The 7,705-nt window shown below is 36.0% G+C and overlaps 1 protein-coding gene across 7 annotated transcripts in view; it reads left to right on the forward strand.

The window, feature by feature from the left end:
• The window catches only part of dlgap2a (discs, large (Drosophila) homolog-associated protein 2a), a 119,150-nt gene that overhangs the window by 22,786 nt on the left and 88,659 nt on the right, over positions 1-7,705 (forward strand). For 4 of the 7 annotated variants that reach the window (XM_043263443.1, XM_043263446.1, XM_043263444.1 and 1 more), the window contains exon 1: positions 1,751-2,085. The exons of the other annotated variants lie outside the window; for them this stretch is intronic. The gene's annotated coding sequence lies outside the window, so the exon portion shown is untranslated. Of the gene's footprint in view, positions 1-1,750; positions 2,086-7,705 lie in introns of those variants that run through there. 7 annotated transcript variants of the gene reach the window in all.

Here is a 7,705-nt window from a genome sequence, read left to right on the forward strand (position 1 = left end):
TGCAGGTTCAGATTGTAAATATGGCCTGTGTTTCCACATTTGCATGTTAACGGCACACACTGCTTCTCTTGGCTTGAGCGCATGTTTAGATTGGCAGGTTGTCACTTTCATTGTCATTCAATTTTAATCATGAAAGGAACATTTGAGTGGCGTATTGAATTAATGGGGCTTGCACAGTGTTGAAAGCCATGTGTGGCCCTTGTACAGTGGGGTCTAAAATTCTGAGGCCACTAGTCACATTGCTTCTATTTTAAATTTTCTGTCACATTATTGTTTTCATTAAAATTACATAGTCATCATAACACTTTTTCATTGAGTCAAAAGTTCAGAGCTTGTTATGTGGTACTATATGCCCCCTGTTATGAGCACACAAAATTAGTGATGCACAATATATACCATTATTATCAGTTAGTACTAAACATTATAATTGTTTTTTAAATTTATATTTTGGATAAATTGTTAATCTTTATTTGCTTTATTTTTACTTGTAAATTGCTTTTGCTGTCATATGATTTTCACACGAAGTTAGTCTTTAAATAATAATTTCATAATCAGTAATCTAAAATAATTTTGCTAAATGTGATCTTTAGCCAATTTAAAGCATGAATATCTATTTTTCCACACTGTACATTTTAGTATTTTGATACCCGAATTTACTTAAAGATTTGAATATGTATACATTTTCGAAAATTAATGCTCTGAAACATGACAATAATTATCAGCTTATTGTTATTGGTGTTGGTATTGGCATAATGTTGGAATTTGTACTATTTTTAGTAATAGCAAGAATGTCAGAAGCAAGGTTTACAATGTTACAAATGAGCTTTTTTTTTTTGTCAGTAACGATGAAATAGAATGTTAAATATTATTTCTCAATTTCACGCTATGTTATTTCCTTTTTAGAAATGCTTACAATTCTGAAACCTTTTAGTGTAATTAGTTTTAATGATATTTAGAGTTTTGGATCCCACTGTAAACGTATAGGGCTGGGTATTGCTATCTACCTCACAGAGTAACACACATCACAATATCATAATTGGATTATATTTGGTACTGTTTTACTTAATGTTCATCTAAGAAGGTACTTTATGTCACTCTCTTTTTCATTCCATTCATCATTCATCTTCCATTTATTTTGACAGCGTACATCTTCATTCACTGAGCCATAAAAACATGAATAGGCATTAATAAATGAAAAGAAATAATCAATAGTTGGTTTTTAACTATTAGTGTCATATACTGAGAAGTACAATTGTGATTCATTGCTTAATCATTTGCACTGGCAGGTCTGTAATTTATGAATTGTTTGTCATCTTCATGCCTCTGGCCGCGCATACTGTAAACTGCCTCTTCTCAGACACCAAATCCGGTCTAAATGTCTCTCTCCGTTCAGCTGTTTTTGTCTTTCATGTTCAGTGGCACAGCTCTCTCTCTCTCTTTCTCTCTCAAAACGCCCCCTTTCCGAATGTTATCATGACACCCGAGTTTAGGAAGTTGCCCATGTTTGGACCAGGATGGAAGCGATGTCACTTATGGTTTCCTCTCAGAGGAGACAGTCACATCTAAGACACAAAAAAAAAGAAGGAGTGAGACAGGTTATATACCTCTACAGTGGGCATAAATTATTCTGCTGTTTAACAGAAAGAGAAAGATGGGAGGGGAGAAAGCAAATCAAATTAAACAAGAAGCACAGATCCTGTCCACCATTCCTACACTCCATCTCCAGGTTTTCAGTGTGGCTATGTTTCAGTAGATCAGTCAGAGCGTGTGTGTGTGTCTCCTGCGCTGTGCTGCAGTACAGAGCCCTTCGCTCAGCCAACTGCTACTTCTCTGTGCAGGGCATCGCATCCTCCCTGCCTTTTTTTTTGTTTTTCTTTCCTCACGTTTTTTAAAATCATGCTTGGAGTGCCTGAATGAAAGCGGACGGATCGAGGGGGAAAGGACGAGACTATGTGTGTGACAGAAGAGCAAAGCGTGCTGCAGTGAGTCAAACAGAAAAGAGTGAGAGCTCTCCACACCCATGACCGTGTTCCTGTCTGCGATCGAGTTAAACACAACCAAACGGACTCGTTCGTCACCTGACAGGTAGGCAGACGTGGGTCCCTTCATCTAATCTCACGTTCAGACAGCAGGAACTCCGAAACGCTCACGCTCGCTCACAAGAGATCCTCGTTCTGAACAGGTCCAGGACTTGTAGGGCAGGTGGGCAGCTCGTTTGGGACAGTAGAGGTTCACAAACAGGACTGGTGATGTGAATGACATTTATTTCAACGGCAAGTGCTGCTTTTCAGTTCCCACAGGTTCTCGTAATAGCCCATTTGGTCTGAGTGTAGCATACCTGTACTTTCTGCCAGTCTTGAATGGGAAATTCTGCTGCTTTTAGATTTTTTTATTTTAGGACACTTTTAGGAGTGGGTTCTGTGACTTTACATAAGCAGTTTTTGCTTGTGAAAGAGGGACGTCCTCCACAGGGTCGTGAAACAGACTCTAAGCCGTGGGTGAGGAGTTTATTCATACATTCTTGGCTGTTAGAGTCTATCCATGAGTGTGTGTGTGTGTGTGTGTGGGTGAATGGACGCTGGGAAGCTCATCTTTGAGTTTGTGTGTATGAAATATGGGCGATTTATTTTATTTTTTTTTCATAAGCCAGTCTGTTTCACCAATTACTGATACATATCAACTGAATCTATGATAACAACCAGAGATGTACCCCACTCTGAAGGGACTTTTATTGTATGTGATTGTCTGTTTGTGTGTGTGTGTGCTCTTTGCTATTGCCTTCAGTGGATTTACTGCACTTTCTGTCAGTGCCCTACCATATATATATCAGCAGAGAGACAGAGAGAGAATGAAAGAGGAAGCACTGCAGGTCTAAACACTTGCTCCTGCAGTGCATTCCCCCTCCTCTCCTCTCTCTTTAGGTGTCACGCACACTCACGCACCCACCCACACAGACTCACACACACACACACACACACACACGCACACATATATATACACACACATATGCATGCATACATAAATACAAATATATAGTGTCACTGTAGTCCTTTCACTCAAACATAAATATGAGGAATAGGGAATTCAGACTTGTTTCAGTTAAAGCTCTAAGAATTATGATCAGGTGGCAAAGACAGATCGATGTCTTCATCACTGGATTGCTGTGAACTGCAGTATGTGTGTGTGTATTTATAGTCATTCTAGATTATTTTGTTCACTTAAAATTGGCAGATCAATGTAAAAATAACTTTTTTTTCAGTAAAAAACGTTTATTATAAAAGTTAATTTACTTTATTTAAAAGCACATTATTAAAGGGATAATTCACCTAAAAATGAAAATTTTCTCAACCTCATGTCGTTCCAAACCTGGACACGTTTCTTTCTTTTATTGACCTAAGAGAAGATATTTTGAAGAATGCTGGTAATCAAACAGTTGAAGGTCTCCAATGACTGTTATAGTTTTTTTCCAACATTGGAAGTCAGTGGGGACCAAGAATGGTTCTTCAAAATATCTTTGTGTGCGTAGCATAGGAAAGAAAATGAAAGTTTGGACTGACATGAGGGTGAGTAAATGATGACACAATTTTATTATTGGAGGGAAATAAAAAAATTAACTTGTTAATGTTGTTTTAGTTTTCATTGCCAATGTTTTTTTTTTCTTGTTTTCAGGCACAATTTAGGGGGCTTTATGTTTAAAGTCGGTGTGAAATCAATAATTCTGAATGAAACGCCTACTTTACTACATCCAATCAATTCAAAGTAGAAAAAATAATCCAAACCCTCTGTTTTCCCTAATTCATTATTCTGTTTCTCTCGGAAGTATGTCACAACACAGAAGTGAAATCGGTCGCAAACTTCTGGTTCATGCAGGCTATAAAAAAAAAAGAACAAAAAGATTCCCGAATGTGATAAGAAAAACTACATTAAAATTATTATAATATTCAGTGAATTTCTTGTTTAGACTATTTCTTGTTTCTTTGTTTAGACTGTTTTATGTTTTATGATTTTAAAGATGTTTATCTATTTTTACTGGAAAACACCACTCTTAAAAATAAAGATTCTTAAAAGGTACTTCACAGCGATGCCATATACAAACCATCTTTGGTTCCACAAAGAAGCATTTAGTCAAAGATTCTTTAAAGAGCCATTTCTTTCTTTACTTTTTATAATCCCAAAGAACCTTCTTTCACCACACTTTTGTCAAACTTCAGATGTTAAAGGTTCTATATGGAACCACTTAGACAAAAAGTTTCTTATTGTGAAGCACCTTTATTTTTAAGAGTGAAGCCAAAAATACTCATGTTTTTGCACATTTTTGCACACACATATTCCCTCAATATTTTTTGGCAGTGTCCACAAGCCTATCACTATTAATGGATGAATGTCGCACAAAGTGATGTGTCACAGTTGCCTTCCAATCACAGCAATGAATGGAAGAATCAGACTTTATGGGACTTAAAAAGTGGCTGATTTGTGCCCTTATGGAATTGTAGGCTGTGTCATTCACTTTCTGATGCCACTTTATCCATTTTTTTATTTAAAAGAAATGAAAACAAAGCGGTGATGCATCAGGTTACAGTCAGGCTAATCACTGTAATAATGTGGATATCTGAGGGTGTCTTTAGGTTGAGGAATGTGTAAACACATCTCAAACATCTGACATATGATGAGCGGTTGAGTCACAGCGTGAAGATTATCAGCAGTAGACATGATCCTGCATTGACTAGATGGTGATGGGTAACAGAAGTCTGTGAAGATGAGGTGCCTTTGTCACTTAACATCATCAGGTCTTGGTGTTTAGTACATGAAATATATATATTTTTTCTGGTCTTGAGGTCATTTAACCTTATTCTTGCTTGTGTATAGTCTATCAAATATGCATAAACTCTGTGTGATATTGATATAAAATAATGTAATGATGCTAAAGGGACACCCCAAATAATTTTTTTTTTTTTTTTTTATTTACTGTAATTTATGTCTGAAAAAACGTTTTGTATCTTGATATTATAATTATATTTTATTTTATTGCTAATAATTATTGCTAATAATTTTTTTTTAATTTTACCCATAGCTTTTGCCATCATCTAATGCTCAATTACAGTCAGTCTTTAAAACATGTATAAATAACATTTTTAAATATAATATTAAAATGAATCTCTAATGTATTATAATGTTACAGTTTTGTACTGTAAATTTACAGTACGAGCATTCACAATAATTGTTTAGTTTTAATTTATTTGGTCAAAATATAGTTCATTTATCAGTTATTAACTATAACATTAAAATAATTATCAGCTAAGAAGTTTAATGTTTGTGTATGACTTTCCTAGTAAAAAGTAATATATTTTAAATAAATTTATATCACATTCATTTCTAATAAACTTCATTTGGACTATCACTTAATTATGCATTTCTTAATATAAAGCCTAAAAATGTGTTCTAATATCACTATAGACAAAGATTTTATGATCTTTGAATAAATTTAAATGCATAACTTTAGTTAGCGCTACTTCTGCAGAATAAAGTGCATTAAAGACAAAAGTAGTTGTTCCAGGTCAGCACTTAAAGTATACCAGTTTAGTATACTAAAAGTACAATTGCAGCAGGGTGTTTTTATAAAATATACAAATATGTACAGTAATGGAATACAGCATGGAATAAATGTATGTTAAATATATTTTAGTACTCTTCAGCATTTTTCCTTTTACGCTCCACAGAAATAATAAAGTAGATTTTGAGTGGCATAACCTATAAGTAAATGATGACAGAATTTACTTTTTTGCCTGAATTATGTCTTTAAATTCAAGGCTCTGAGACAGCAGCAGCACAGCAGGACGCTTTGATGGTTTAAAAGAAAAATACGCCCAAACTCGTTCAGGCTCCCGCAGACTACTTCTGCAGAGATGGTGCGAGGAGGAAGAGACTTTGACCAAAAGCAGCTGATGAGTCGAAGTTCTGACGCACATGAGAGCTGTGGGAACAGAATGTTGTCTGAAAAAGCTCTTTTTGAGCCTCCGTTTAAAAACACTCTTAGAGTTGATGGAATCTGCCTCTTCAAGGACGTCACTCTACTGTAACTGCGCTGCGAGAAAGTGAGTTAAAGACTGAATAGAGCAAGAGAAAGAAAGAAAGAGAGGGCATGAAATTGTGCGCGTGAAAGGGGACAGGTTAGGACAGGTCTGGCTCACAATCCTTTAGAGATGAGAGGAGCTGGGTAATAATCAGTTCTGCTCCTCTCATAGATATGGAAAAACACTTTTTTTTTTTAATCTTACTTTCTCTCTCTAGCGAGGATTACATTCCTGTTATTTGACAGTGCTACACAGGGCTGTGCTGCTCTTGTTGCCATGGAGACGTAGCTAGGCAGCGGAGTCTGTGATTCTCGCATGGTTCTGCATACGTGCCGAGCGGCGATGCTACTTCTTAGGACTTACCGCATACTGGTGTGTGTGGGTGTGTGTATGAGCGGGGCAGAGGAGTGTGTTTCTCTAGACGCGTGTGTGTGTATCAGCATGTGCTGTATGTGCATCTGAGAGATGCTGCAAGCCAAGAGAGGGAGCAAAAGACAAACTCTATCTCTTCCATGCAGAGAGAAGAGGAGGTGACAGAGAGACAGAGCGAAAGAGTGGGTGGGAAAGTCACACATCCTTGCGCACATTGGAGAAGAGAGGGAGAGAAATGTGTGTGGGTGGGTGTGTGCGGAGACAGGAGCTTGTTTTTCTGTGTATAATCTCTCGGTCCTACGGGGCGACTAATGAAGCAGGAAAATCTCTCATTCACCCTCTAGCTTTAGCATTAGCATTAGCTTGACAACACCGTGACGTGACCTCGTATTTCTTTTTAGCTGGAAAGAAAAGATTAAGGAGAAAGGAAAATGGCAGCGCTCGCAGTTCCAACGAGCGGGATTTTTCTGATTATGTAATATGACAATGAATGCAGGTTATGTAAAACTAGATGTAGTAATAGTTAATATGTGATGCGCTCTGTAAAAATGTATTAATTATGATAGTTGCAATTGGCCTTTTTGGCAAAAAAAAAACTATTTTTGTCTATTTGGAAAAAAACAACAACTTTCAAACTTCATAAAAGAGCATATTTCTAAAATTTTACATACAGTATATTATAACACATGTGTGCACTAACAAGTTACATTGTTAAAATAAATGCTGTTGTTATGAACTTTCTATTCATTAAACAATTCTGAATAGAATTTCCATAAAACTATTAAGCAAAAAAAGTGTATTTCATATTGATAATAATAAGAAACCAGCATATTATAATGATTTCTGAAGGATCATGTGACCCTGAAGACTGGACTAATGATGCTGAAAATTCAGATTTGCCATCGTAGGAAAAAATTACACAGTAAAATACTTATTTTTTTCTTGAAAAAAAAAAACCCCGCTATTTTATATTGTAATAGATCATCACAGTATTACTGTTTTTATTTTATTCCTGAGATACAAAATGCAGCTTTTGTGAGCAAAAACATTAACAAATGTACTGACTTGGAAAAAAATACAATGCTGTCGAGTGTTTATGACCGCCGCCGTTTCAATGATTATATCTGAGCAACAAAAGCGTACACCTGCCATTACAAAACAAACTTCAATGCATAAAACCTAAAATCGGTTTATGGGTCAAAATGATTCAAAATGACAAAGCAGATCACATACAGTATGTTTAAAAGTGAGTAAAGTGACAA

Source organism: Puntigrus tetrazona, chromosome 17 (assembly GCF_018831695.1).
Source record: "Puntigrus tetrazona isolate hp1 chromosome 17, ASM1883169v1, whole genome shotgun sequence".
Lineage (NCBI taxonomy): Eukaryota > Metazoa > Chordata > Actinopteri > Cypriniformes > Cyprinidae > Puntigrus > Puntigrus tetrazona.